This window comes from Fundulus heteroclitus, chromosome 3 (genome assembly GCF_011125445.2).
Source record: "Fundulus heteroclitus isolate FHET01 chromosome 3, MU-UCD_Fhet_4.1, whole genome shotgun sequence".
Classification (NCBI taxonomy): domain Eukaryota; kingdom Metazoa; phylum Chordata; class Actinopteri; order Cyprinodontiformes; family Fundulidae; genus Fundulus; species Fundulus heteroclitus.
The window spans coordinates 40290477-40305067 of NC_046363.1; positions in this window are offsets into that span (position 1 = coordinate 40290477).

Here is a 14591-nt window from a genome sequence, read left to right on the forward strand (position 1 = left end):
TCTCTGTCTGTGAAACAAGGCGCCAGAGCCTTGAGCTGGCAGGCCTCTTTGTTTCTTTTGGCTATCAGCTTAGCTTTTATTTTTGTCTCTGTTTGAATCCTCCATTCATATCATCATCGTGGGGGAGGATGAAGACTTTAGGCCCTTACCCAAATTCCTATACCCCAGACCTTGAGACAAAAACAAAAAGCAAACGGTATAGAAAAAAGCCCCTAATTATTGTTTTTATGGCTGTGCAGCAATCCTCTGGGAACCACACAACTGAAAACAATCATTTGATTTACACTGTCAAACCGTTATCTCTGCCTGGCATCAATTGTGACACCCGGTTATAGTCTGCGTGCGCAACTGTGGCCCACATGGCTGACGTGATGTGAAACAGCAAGACAATGGGTTCCAGAGTTACTGTCAACTGCACAGAAATTGCAAAATCAGTCACTTAACCCAATTTTCCTCTCAAACAAACTGCCAGGTGGCTGCAATAAGACTGAAGCGGTTGCTGTTGCTCATAGCAGTGCCTTTCACACCTTTTAGAACAAGAACCAATTTAATGAAAACCAACATTTTCGAGGTATGACTGTATGACAGGACTTTTACATTTTCAGTTCCTAGTGTTTTATCACGAAAACAATAACAAAGAAATTGGTTCATTGGACCATACTGATGAGTTGAGAGCATAGTGTAGTCATTTGTTAAACTTTTGCATCAAAGTCAAAGTTTTTAAGTTTAAACTTGGAGCATTTAATGGACTGGACAGTTGAAGTCAGAACTCCAATTGGAAACCTTGCAAATATAACATAATTATAGCTGCAGAAAATAATTTATTTGCATTTTAACCCTGTGTATCTTAAATCTTTTACATGCAGTACATCCTCTTTTAGGGAAGATCTTGTGACGGTGTTTAAGAGCACTTACTGTTGAGAAGTGCATTGTCGTTAGCAATTAGTCTGGTCACTGAGCATGTCAATTAACACGTCTCACTGGTTTCAAACTTCCAACAGGAACATGTTGGGTTTGGCATTCTTCATAATCCCAAGTCTGACTTCAGATTCAAATTCCTATTTTAGCTTCACTGGTTCCCTAATAAATCCAAAATATAATTTAAAATTCTCCTTCTAACCTATAAAGCCCTTAATAATCAAACTCCATCATATATCAGAGCTCTGATTACCCCGTATGTTCCTAACAGAGCACTTCGCTCTCAGACTGCAGGTCTGCTGGTGGTTCCTAGAGTCTCTAAAAGTAGAATGGGAGGCAGATCCTTCAGCTATCAGGCTCCTCTCCTGTGGAACCAACTCCCAGTTTTGGTCCGTGAGGCAGACACCCCGTCTACTTTCAAGACTTTCCTTTTTAGTAAAGTATATAGTTAGAGTGGCTTAGGTTACACTGAGCATCTCTATAGTTATGCTGCTATAAGCTTAGGCTGCTGGAGGACATAAATACTACTTTCCCTCACTCTGCTACATTCTCCTACGACTCTCCAATAGTATTCTGTTTACTGTTATTTCAGCTTTTAACTTTATGTTCTGTTGTTCTTTTTCTTTATAGTAGCTGCCTTTCTGTGGATCTGACATAATCTTGGAGGGTGGCATCAGCTGAGCTGCTGCTGCAAACAACTTCATGTTCTCCTATAGATGATATAGTTAGTTCTGTTTTTCAGTGTTTAGCCTTTCTGTCGCAAATTACAACTGGAAAATCTAAAGTGGGATTTCCGAGTCAGAAAGTCGGTGCAACAGGATCATTCCCGACTTCCGCATTCATGATGGCTGCTACTCAACAACATTGTGTAAAACTTCATACTTTGACTGTCGCTAGTAATAGTCTATTATTTATGCTACGTTTCGTTAGTCATACACATACTACCTTTCAGTGTTTATAGGTTGCTTCAGTGCTGTTTATATGTTCAAAACAGACGTAGAACAGCGTTATTGTCATTGTTTTAACAACAGTAACCATAGAGGCTAAACGGGAAATGAAGAATTACCACCTTTTGTTGTCCAACGCGTCATGTTCAGCTGAACAGTTCAGCACGGCTCAAAGATTTTGCAATAAAATGGGACTTTAAAATGCATTCTGAGGTTCAGTTTAGCTGTATTTATACATTTAACAATGCTGTCCATATTTGTTCCTACCATCTGACAAGATCAAAAGGCATCAAAAAAGGGGGAGAGGATGTATTCTGGGATTTCTTAGTTTTTAGTTCTGAGGCAAATGGAATGCAGCAGTGCTACAAATTACTGTGTGTGCTCTATTTCATCATCAGGACCTGGAAATTGTCTCAGAGCTTAGCTTCTTAGCTGTGTTTTTCCCAAGGTGAAGTCACATATGGAGCTGGTACTGCTATTACCCTTTTACTTTTCTTGCTTTATCTTGTGAAGCCTCCAGTCGCTGTGGCAGAACCGTTCACACAGAAACTGGTTCGGTTCTGCTGCAGGTTTCTTCCTGTTAAAGGTGACTTCTCCTCTCCACTGTTGCTACGTGCATGCTCGGAATGAGGGATTACAGCAACGTCAAGGACACAATGCAAGCGACTGTCTACTGTCTGTAAATGCTAATCCAGGAGGAGTGAATACTGCAAGCCAATGACTCCATGCAATCTGCTGGGTTTCTATAGACAGAAAGATTTTAACCAATCTGTCTGAATGATTCGATAGAACCGACTTTTTAAAGTGCCATTATACGACATGTGTTGTGAATTGGTGCTATATAAATAAACTGAATTGAAGAGTTTTTAAAACTCCCAACCACTTCTATCTGAAGAAGTGCAAAGATAAAAAAGGTCAGTTTCACTTAATTAGCTCCAGTTCACTGTAAGATATTTCATATTTACCCTGTAAATGATTAAAACAAACTTTCTCTGCATACCAACAAGCATCAACACTGGTAGGGAAGCACAGACTGAATGAAATGTTTGATTTTACCTTTAAAAGTTAGCAAAATATATTCAGATATACTGCTTCATGACAATAAAAAAGGATAACTTAATCTACATCTGCCCTATGCTCAATTCATTCATTTTCCATTTGTCCATTTCCAAGAAATTACTTCTATGTGGTAAAATGATTTATTCTAATCAAAAAAAGTCCATGTTGTCATGGCATAAATTATTTACAGCCCATGAGTCAATGTGTCCCTTTTGGCCAACCTTTTTTTTTAAAGCACTGCTTCAGTTTAGTGTGGTTTGCAGGCATTTGTTTACTCACAGCCCTCTTGAGGTTTTACCGCAGCATTCCACTTAAACTGAGGCCTGGACTTTGACTGGGTCATTGCGACACCTTGATTCTTTTCTTTTTTTTATGGCCATTTATGTTGTAGACTTGCTGCAGCGTTTGGGGTCATTGTCCTATTGAGCCATCTGTGACACGGCCAGTTGCCTTTTAAACAGATTGCCTCACATTCTGCACTGCGATGGGCTGGTGTGTTGAATCATACGGTCAAGTCAATGTAACAGCATAATGCCCGGGTCATGTGGCTGCAAAACAAGCCAAAGTCATCAGCCCTCTACCGCCATGCCTGACAGGCTGGTATGTGAGGTTTGTGCTGATTATGATTTCCTAACAGGAATGCTCCAACTGTACATTCTATATATATCAATACTTCTGCTTTAGACCTGTCTCCCTAAAAAACCTCGTTCCAGAAGACTTTAGATTCAATTTCATTGATTCAGATGTACCTATCTGTGATGTCTTTGCATTTGGGGCCAGTGGTGCCTGCCCCCACTGTTGCTGTGGAGCTCTATGCTCGCTTAAAATAATCAGTGGAACAGCATCGTTCTATATAGAGTAATACTGTATAAAGACTGTTTCCATCTCCAGGGCACAGCGCCTTGTTCTTTTTAAGGGAGGAACCCTTAAATGTTGTGCTCTGACGAATAAGCTTTCTTTGTGGTGGCGGACTTCTAATTGTTTGGAAACTACCTGATAACTCGCTGGTTATATCAGGTATGGGAAGTGTGATGGGAAGAAACCATCGCTTCGCTGAAGTCATTGACTTTTCACCTTGCCTGGTGTTTTCACACACCCCTACACCCCAGACTAGCAAAATCACCAGTCATAAAGGCTGGCACGTCTGTTTGTGAAAATTTGATGTAACGTATTTGAATAGCAGCACCTGGCCCCTAAAGCCAATAGAAGCAAAATGGATTCCCCCCCCAGGACTTACTTCATTTTGCATTATTTGACTTTACGCTCCCAGGCTGAAAAAAACAATAGTACGCAGTTTATTTAGTGTCTGTGTGCATTAAATTAAGTTTTGGTTTCATTTAGTGACACCAGGAAACTCTGAAAAATGTATACAGGACACCAATCCTTATGTGTTAAGATTTCACAGAGAGGGTTTGCAAATATAATTAATACATTTTTAATAAAATGCAGAATTTTGACTCTTCGGACAACTATTCAGAACTGTACAGTGATGAATGATTGAGTGAAAAAGGTTTTGGTTTCAATTTGGCTTCATTGGATTGCTGCAAAGGTTCAGCTCAGAGTAAGACTGAAGTCAGAAGCCACAGAATCACAGGATGCTGATTCAGAGGACTGGACGATATACGAGACTAACCTCAGTTCAGGATTGTACCGGACATTACTGGGGGATAACTCATCCTGTCAGTAGCAGCACAGATCTTTGGCTGCCAAAACAAAAAATTTGTGGTTGTGTTTGGCTGTCATGTTTTTTTAATCTCTGAACTTCTGTGGTCACTCATTTCCAAGAGGAGCTCTTCCTCCAGAATGTTTGTTTGGATTTTGGAGACCTAGTGCTGATCGCAGCTTGGGTAGAAAAAAAAAAAGATTGGGTAACTTTACAGCTGACGATGAGCTCATTTCCTCTGGACTCTGCCCGGAATCATAGACAAGAAAGATTTCAAGTCTTCTTTTGTAAATGTGACGGCAAAAAAAGCATGTGACCCGAAAATCCTCCACAAGCGTGACAAAATGATGAACGGTCATATGAGCCAAATGCCAAGTCTCAAGATGACCACATAAATGAAGGAATATAAACCGCATTGTTTCTCCAAAAAAAAAAAAAAAAACACACAAAAACATAAAAACACACACACAATGTTTCTCATTCATCTGGCTTCTGTGACTTTTCACCCACTGAGCTCCACAGATTGCTCACAGTGGCCGAGCCGTCTGCAGTCTTTCAGACAACAATCGTTATGGCCTGGCCACTCTGGCGTTACCAAGTAAAAGGTAAAACAGTGACAGTGGTGGTGGGGGGTGTCAACAAGCTGTAAATGACACAGACCATTGAACCCCCCCCCCCCCCCCCCTCCCCTACCTGATAGCTTGTCCAGACATAGCAACATCACACCTTGGTGACCTTGGCTGAAACAAGCCCGGACGAGTCACAGTTTGACCCTGAAATAGCAGAAGCCAACAGGATGGTAGTTAACTAATCATGCGTCTTAAAACAACGTGGGGGGGGGGGGGGGGGGGCCAAAAACCCAAACTAATTTTCCACCATGGTCCACAGGTTCAGTGACTCATGGACACGGCTGACCCTCTTCCTGTATCTTAGTCACCTGGTACTATTGATTCACTGTTTCCTTTGAACTGCGTCAGCAGCGCACGCTGAAATGCAAAAAGAGGATGTAAACCGCAGCATCACACAGCCTCACATCACATTTAGAGAGGCTTTCTGTTTAGTTTTATAAAGAGCGTTGGCATCTTTAAATATGAAAAAAAAAATTGATGAATGATGCGCCGTGATACACTGCAAAAACAGAACTTAAAATAAGTAAAATGTTCTTAAAAGTTGTGTATTTGTCCTTGATTTGAGCAGGTAAATAAGATGATTTGCCAATGAAACAAGATTTTTGCACTTAAAATAGGAACAACTCATCTCCATCGTCTTATTTCAAGTGCAGGATGTCTAATTATCTTATATTAGGGGTCAAAATACTCATTCCATTGGCAGATAATCTTATTTACCTGCTCAAATCAAGGACAAATACACTAACTTTAAGAACATTTTACTTATTTTTAGATCCGTTTTTGCAGTGTAAAGAGGAGTCAGGTTTTACGTGGACCAAACAGTCCACAGCTGAGACGATAATACGTGTGTTCTGCTAAAAAAAGGCTGAATAAAAATTGCAAAACAGAGAAAAAACGTTTCTGCTGGAACAACAAGAGGAAAAGTAGATTGAAAAGATTTTTTTTTTGTGAATAATCATTGTTTGAGATTTACATTTAAACGTATCTCAGATTGTGATTTGCCACGGATGTGGACAGGCTTGAAGCTGTAACACTGAACACTTTAACTTGTTACCAGGATGGGATGGCAGCCTGTGTTTCTGGAATAAAGTGCAGGAATCAGGAAATTGGAACAAGCGGGTTTTGAGTAAATTGATAAATTCATCATGCAGTGACGAACATATGCTTCATCTAAAAAGGTTGAGATTCATCCTACAGCTTTAGGATAAAGTGACATGTTTTTGGTTTAAGACTAATGAATCAAAGTCTACTGCTGATTTACTCAAAGGTGATTAACGAGCTGCTTGAGCCAAAGTTAACGTTTTAAATTTCAGCACCAGTCTTCAGCTCGCGGCAGTCTAAAGCTGAGACACCCTGATCCTCTTTTAACTGTTGACTCAAGGTGTTCTGTTGTTTTAGCTGTTTTAGAGCCACCTGCTGCCTCTCACACAGCTGATCACAAGACCTGCTGGTCCGACCATAAACATGTTGTTGGTCTAAAAGGCTGAGTCTTGTCCGGGTTGAAGCTAGAGAGAGCTTTCCTGGTACTGAGGGACACAGCACCCTCTGTTTTCATTATATATGCCGCTTTTTGGTCCAGTATGTCAATGGGGCTGTGTATATGTGAGTGTATGCAGAGAGGATAAGAAATGAAGGGAGGACAAGGGATTTTGAATGTAAATGTTTGATGTTGGGGCTGCAAAGAGGTTCAGCTATCAGCACTGTGGCCTTGCAGCAAGAAGGCCCTAGGTTCAAATCCTGGCCTTGAGTTTTTCTGCACCGAGTTTTGCCGGTTCTCCCTGTGCATGCGTGGGTTCTCTTCGGGTACTCCGGTTTCCTCTGACAGTCCAAAAAGCTAATGTTAGCTTAATTGGTCTGTCTACATTCCTGTTTGGTGTGACTGTTTGTGTGCATTATCATTTGCCCTGTGTGTCAGTGTTGCTCTGTGATGGACTGGGGACTTGTCCAGGGTGTACCCAGCTTCTCGCCCTGACCACGTCCCCACACCCGAGACCGTGCAAAAAAAAGCTGGTATAGACGATGGTTGGATAAATGGACTACTACTCAGCTCATATAACCTTAAAAAAAGCACAGAGACCATAAAAAAATGTCCATGAGCAGCCAAGATCAAAATTAGAACTGTTGCACTGGCAGCCCAACAGACTCTGAGGAAACCTGCCAATTTATATTTGCACTGCAGTCTATAAAAAGTTTCTAAAAACAACCTAAAAACAAAGTTTTCTACATTAGCTTTTAATTTGAGTGCAGCTTGTGTCCTTCCCGCTGTCTCACATACATGCTTTAATGACGGATTGCTGCAAAGTTAACAACTTTGCAAAATCAGCAGCCCACTCTAGCAACGTGTGCATTCAGGAGGTAGATGTGCTGCAAAGTCAGTGACTTCGTGCATACAATGGGGTTGCTTAGAAAACGTTCTTTTTTTTAGCCAATTGGCAAAATAAACAGAGCTATAATGCACTGAACTGCATGTACATTTAAATCTGCCCATAAGATTGTATTGAATTTACTAAATATTTCTGCATGTACTTTGAAACTGTTTGACATATGTTACAATTGGCACAAATTAAACTAAAATACATTTAAATTGATGTTGCTGTCCTTGCTTTAGTTTTATAATTTGTTTATATTTTTTTGTATTTCACTGATTTTGTTGCGTTACATTTTTCCTGTACGTTTTTAAAACCAACTGGTCAACCTCGCTGTTTTACAAACGCCATATTAAATGCTACCAATCATACAAAATATAAACAGATAATAGAGTATAAAAGAATAATCCTTTATTGTTTCACAGTGGGGAACTTAGTTGCTTGATTAGGAAATCATTCACGGGCTGAAATGTGGGAATCTTCTGAGAAATTGTCTCACCGAGTTTAGTGAACGCACCACGCTCTCTCAAGACGGCCCGTCTCAAACCACGGGTCTGTCATACGGCCGTTATTTTAACTTCAGTTTCATTCTGACTTTGGGGTGGATTTAATCCAATTACTCTACTGTCACTGTGATATTCTCCACATCAGTGGTGTTGCATGTTTTCTGGCTAAAATTTAAGCTCTGTCAGTAAATTCCTGCACTACTCCTAAAAAAGAAAATATGTGTTTAAATGAAGAATAGAGAGGAACAGGGAAAAAAACAGCATCAAGACAAACACTGAGATGTTTAATTTGGTAGTGAGCCAGCTGAGGAGTGTCACAAACCAAACAATGCGGTGCCCTCAGCATTTATTCTTAGCTGAAATGTTGTCCCGCTTCCTTCCTGTTACGGGCTGGCTGGGAATTTGTGCTGGGAACATCCTGCCCCTTTCTGTAAGAAAGCTGGCCTTGTTACTAAACAGAATGGAAAAAAAACATGGAAAGCCTCCAAGCTCCCATAGCGGAGCCAAAAGACCTGCTGTAGAGAACACTGTGTGCTGACATTCACAGAGCAGATCCAGAAACTTCTGCTTAGGCGCAAAGAAAATATGAAAGAAATCACACGCAGCTGCTGACTCTTATCATCCAGACTGTTGCCACGGGAGTGAATGCCTTATTTGTTTTCTTTAAATAATTACCAATGCCAACGTGACACATAGGTCAAAGGCACAAAAAGGTGTAAAATTGAGGAGACTAAAAATTAAACTTTAGATGTTAACAGTCCAGTGTTCTCCAGTGAGAAAGATTATTCACAAGTGGAAAACTCCCAGTCTTCCTGGGAGCTGGCGATCAAATTCACCTCAACTATTGGAAATTACACAGAAAAACAACAACAACAAAAAAAGAAGAAGAGCTCCATGGCAAACTCTAAGAAAAAGGTGATCACAGAAGAAAATGAAAGGGACTGAAGAATATGGCTCGTTTGGTGGAGTTGCCAGGAGGAAGTATCTCCTTTCTAAAAAGAATGTGACGTCATGAGTTATGCTAGCAGGGTTGGATGGGTTCTGGATGAGAGCCATACGGTCATCATATAACTCATTGTGTCTGGGGAAAGCCGATTGTGGCATGTTGGCACAGACACCGGACAAACTGTCAAGCATGGCAGTGGGAGGGTGATGATTGGGGGCTGCTGTGTTTTTTGCAACAACTGGATCTGGGCACCGATCAGGCAACAATGACGGCAAATACTGCAGCCGTGACACGGAAAGGAAAAAAAAAAGAGAAGAAAGGTATGCAAAAACCCTGTCAAAGTCCAGACTTCCACCTTACAGAAAGGCTCAAGAGTTCTGCAGAAGCAAAACCTCAATGAACTGACACAATCCTGTAGAAACTAGCGGGTTAGAGTTCCTCCACAGAACATTACTCCAGAGGTGTCGCAGCCAACGGCCGTCTTACAAGCGATCCGATCAAGGGTGCTTGATTTTTTTTTTTACACAGTTTCTCCATTTAGGGCTTCATCTTAGTTTAACTAAAATAAGTATAGTGTGGTCTCTTTTGTGTAGGATTCAACTCAGTCTGAGAACCTGGTAAAGACCGTTTTTAGTTCAGGGGAGGTTAAAATATCTAGAAATATAAGGTGTACTTTCATTTTCGCCATGACTGCAATGCCAGGTTTTGGGATTTTGTGGTGCGTCGGTCTAAAACAATAAACACCGTAAGAACTCATTGAAAACGTCATCGGTGAAACGCTCGGTTTTTGCATAAAGCGAGTTCAAGAGCAGAGAGAATGCTGCCATTTTGACAAATGTTTGTACTGCCTTGTTTCGAACACAAAGAAGTCAGTTTTCCTGCATTTTGCATCACTCTGCTTAGTTGCCCAACTTAAACGCTCAGTAGGAGAATATACGACATCCCAGTGATATGGACAGACCGATCAAAGATCTGATGATCTCATATGCTGCTGGAAGGTTACAAAGGCCAGTCAGTACGTTACAACTGCCAACATGAAAAGAATCTGCTAAGCTACGGTCATCAGTCAAAGAATAACGTTTCAACAGACAAGAGGACTCCACTGTGACAGGGACATGACTCTTCACCCAGAAACTGATCCGAGTTGGAGTATCGACTCACCAAAAGGAGCTCAGTGTTCAAGAGTTCAGACTGGCCAGCGGATGAATGGGAGCTATTTGACCTCTGATACCCAGTTAGTTTTACTTTGATGTTTCAAGCTTTTCTTCTCATAGCGCATGCACTGACAATGCGCCTTATTGTTCAGCGCCCAACAAAGAAATACATCTGAGGCAGAACAACAAAAAAAAAAAAAGAGTAATCAAAGCATCATAATACTGCTCATTTAGCTAAAATGGATTCATTTCTGTAACGGTGATGCAGGAATGGACTGGTTCCTGGTATAAGTAAAATCTGCAACACTTTTTTTGCCATCCTGTTTCTGAGTTTTAAGTTCATTTTTAAGGGTTACCGGGCCCTTTAGGTCCCTGTATGACGGTTGTCAGAGTCTGGTCCGCATTGCTGTCAGTAAGTCCGACTCGTTTCTGGTGAGAGCTGAACTCCGCCAAGGTTGCCCTTTGTCACCGATTCAGTTCATGACATTTATGGACAGAATTTCTAGACACAGCCAAGGGGATCCGTTTTGGTGACCTTGGGATCGTGCCTCTGTTTTATGCCGATGATGTGGTCCTATTGGCCTCATCAGGCGATGATCTACAGCTCTCGCAGCAGCTGAGTGTGAAGTGGCCGGGATGAGGACCAGTACCTCCAAATCCATGGCTATGGTCTTAAACCGGAAAAGGGTAGAGTGCCTTCTCCAGTTCGGGGTCTAGTTCCCGATGAGGGATAAATGGATGGGAGATCGATTGCTGCGGAGTCTGCTGTACCAATCCGTTGTGGTGAAGAGAGAGCTGAGCCAAAAGGCAAAGCTCTCGATTTACCGGTCGATCTACGTTCCTACCCTCATCTATGGTCACGAGCTTTGGGTCGTGACCGAAAGAACGAGATCCCGGATACAAGCGGCCGAAATGAGTTTTCTCCGTAGTGTGTCTGGGCTCTCCCTTAGAGATAGGGTGAGGAGCTCAGTCATCCGGGGAGGACTCAGAGTAGAGCCGCTGCTCCTTCACGTCGAGAGGAACCAGTTGAGGTGGCTCGGGCATCTGGTCAGGATGCCTCCTGGACGCCTCCCTGGAGAGGTGTTCCGGGCACGTCCCACCGGGAGGAGGCCCAGGGGAAGACCCAGGACACGCTGGAGGGACTATGTCTCTCAGCTGGCCTGGGAACGCCTTGGGATTCCTCCTGAGGAGCTGGCCCAAGTGGCTGGAGAGAGGGACGTCTGGGACCTCCCTACTTTCACTTTTCCACTTGTACCTGCAGCATCCTTGAGCCTGGACACCAAAAATAGCCCCGAGAAATAAAAATGGCGGATTCGTGGTTAGCCGGTGGTTCGTGACCTTGTTAAGCAGCTCTGCGGCAAATATTGTGACGTTATTGTTCAAAACAAAATAGAGAAAACAGGGAAAACTGAACAGATTGATAATATGGCCCAGACAAAATACTAAGATATACAAGCAGTACCTGAAGACACTAAATTCAACTTTTCTGCATTCCTACCGACTTCCATTATACAACAAAATATAATTAAGGGCAAAAAAAGGTGGCTGTGGCTTAATATGAGATGCCTTTAATGAGATAACCCAGACAGTGCCAGACTAGGGGCAGTGTGGCACAGAGTAAAGAAACGCTTCTCCTCCGCCATCTTTCCCTAAACGTGGCCCGTCAGCTGGCTAAAAGAGCGCTAATATAGCTTTTTACTCGCCTGAAAGAAAGACAAACACAGTTGTTTTGAAAAAAGTTTGAACTATCCTTGTATGGAAACTACGCCTCATGTTATTAACAAGGCAGCACGATTTCAGAAACTACGTAATTGTGATGGCATCGCTGCAAACTGCAACAACATCGATCACAGCTAGCCCACATTTATCTGACTGCTTTTTTCGGCATTACGCCATATTTCTACCGTTTTGTTTTAGCGTCTCCGTCACCAGAAACACGCATCAGGTGTGGGCTTTAAAAGGCGGTTGAGAGTCCATCGAACCGTCCAACCCCCAGTTATTATAACAGGTTTTAAAACTAGTTGTTGAGTCATTAATGACATGTCTGCTAACCAGCTGACGGCTGTTAATAGAACCAGGTAACTCAACTAGTTGGTTCAGGCCTGGTGTGAAGTCTTTAATTTAAGATTTAGATGATTGAAATGCATCAAATCTTCAAGTGAGGAGCTCATCTGTTCAAATGCTACTTCTTCACCGCTTCAGGACCAAAACTACAACCCACTGGCTGGTATTAGACCAAAGCCACCTGTTAAAATAGAGCAGCTCTAACAATAACTACTGTGTTGGTGGGGTTTCCTTTAACTCTGGTACCGTTTGCCCCCCCTAATGTGGGCTTGTTACGTAAATCACTATAGATCTGCAGTGGACAAGCGCACCATAGGAAACCCCCTGCAAATGTTTATTCAAAAAGACATTTGGGTGTTGATACGCTTGAATATAAAAAGGCAAGAGTTGAGTCGCAACGTCTGGGGAAAAACGATCTGGCAAAATAGATCAGAAGTCACAGTAATTACAGTTTGTCCCGTACCGAGAGACAAAACATCACACGCAGCTTTGTTTTTGAAACATTTATACATGTTTCACTAAAAAGGCTTCTTTGTTAACTGGAGAGATGGGGTATTTTCAGGGTATCCTGCAGGATAACACAAACACCACCTTCAAACAACAAAGAGCTGCAGGCTCAGACTCTAAGGCAGCTCTACAAAGTTGATATTTGGGTTTGTTCCCTTTTTTTATGTATTTACGCAGCACAGCTAAAAGTTGCGAAAACCTAACCCCTATCTGCAGATCTCAGGGCCACGGTTCTTAGTATTGGACGCCTCTGCCGCCTTACTGCTATAGATTACTTCTGTTTAAAGATTAACTCATGCGTCAGCCGACTTCCCAGAAACTGCTGCTTTTTTTAAACTTTGAGGGCGTGCTGTTGCTACAGGCGAGCAGAACTGCTCACAACCAATAACCCGGGCTCAAAGGCGGTTCAGTGTCGGGTTTCAGCTTCAGACGGGCCACAGCTGATTTGTCCTATAAAGCTAAATGGGTTTATTCATTTTAAAACACTCAGTTTAAAATAGTTCCTCCACTCATTTCTTATGGATCGGGGGCAAAACTTTCCTATTAGAGCCAATTTCTCAGCTGCACAAAACCACTAGTGGTAATGTTTGAAGAAACTACATGTCAAGAAACTCTAAAAAGTACATTATAAATATATACAATAGTAAATCTAGTGTTGGGATCTACATCTGTCCTGATAGTTGCATTTCTTACATTTGCAGAGACCAGTTTCTAAACCACTCCTTAGACCATCCCTGGAAAGGAATGCTTTTAGCTGCTTTGAAGCCTTTCGGTTTGCAGGCGCTCCGCTCTCGTGGCGCAGAGGCCGCCAGGTTGGAGTCGACGAGTCTGTTAAACCACAACAGATGTAGCCCCCCTTAAAGCAACCTACAAACACGCTGGAGACCCACTGAAACAGAAAAAAACTTCCACTTTGCAGATTTGTTGAAGTTTTTTTTTGACATTTCTCAAACAAGGAAGAGGTTAAGGTGTGCACTTCCTGAAACAGGTGATTCATTTTCATTTTGAGTTTAACTTCAGGGCTGAGGGGAAAAAAGATTCAAATCAGTGACCAGACCAGTTTGAACTTGGTCGACTGGTTATGTCCGCCTCTCATTAAGTTTTTCTCTTTGTCGCATTGTAGTCTCCATAACTACAGCTGAAGTTTTTTGTTTTTCACAACTAAAACTGAGAGAATCTTACCAAACTTCTTACAGAACCCTTTTTAAAAATGTGCATAAAGAGGATCTTACAGGAGGAAGATGATTTACAAGGTCAACAACTTCAGTCCATGCACAACCCATAATTCTTGGTGGATTTTGTAAAAGCACAGTGGGAATTTGCAGAACATCCATCCTTCAATGAGCTGCATGCAGGTAACCAAGATGGTGGCCAGAGTCTCCGTTCGCAGGAGGCAACCAGAGGTCTGCTGTGGATAGTCTCCATGGAGAGACTCCTCTCCTCGTCCTCGGTGAATATGATGTTTGTCCTCGTAACCCGTGACAACTCCAGGACCTTTGGAACAACAAGGGCGAAGCTCTGCGCCGTGGATTGTCCCTGCCGGGGGAGGCGTGACGCGGCGGAAACTAGATATTAAAATGGCCCCAGAGATTGTGTGCCTGCACCATCAGCGCGTTGAGCTGCAGGCGACCGAGCCGTCAACGCAGGATGTGAATATTATTCTGAACCCGTCTAACCCCAGCTCACCGCTTCTTGCACACTAGAAGCTTGCAAAGCTGCAGAGGCAGCTGGTGGCGCAGTAAAAAACAGAAGGGGGGGGGGGGGGGTACCGGGGCCTCAGATTTCTAGGAAATTGCAGCAAGTGGCGTACTGCGCTGTGGTGTGCATAGACA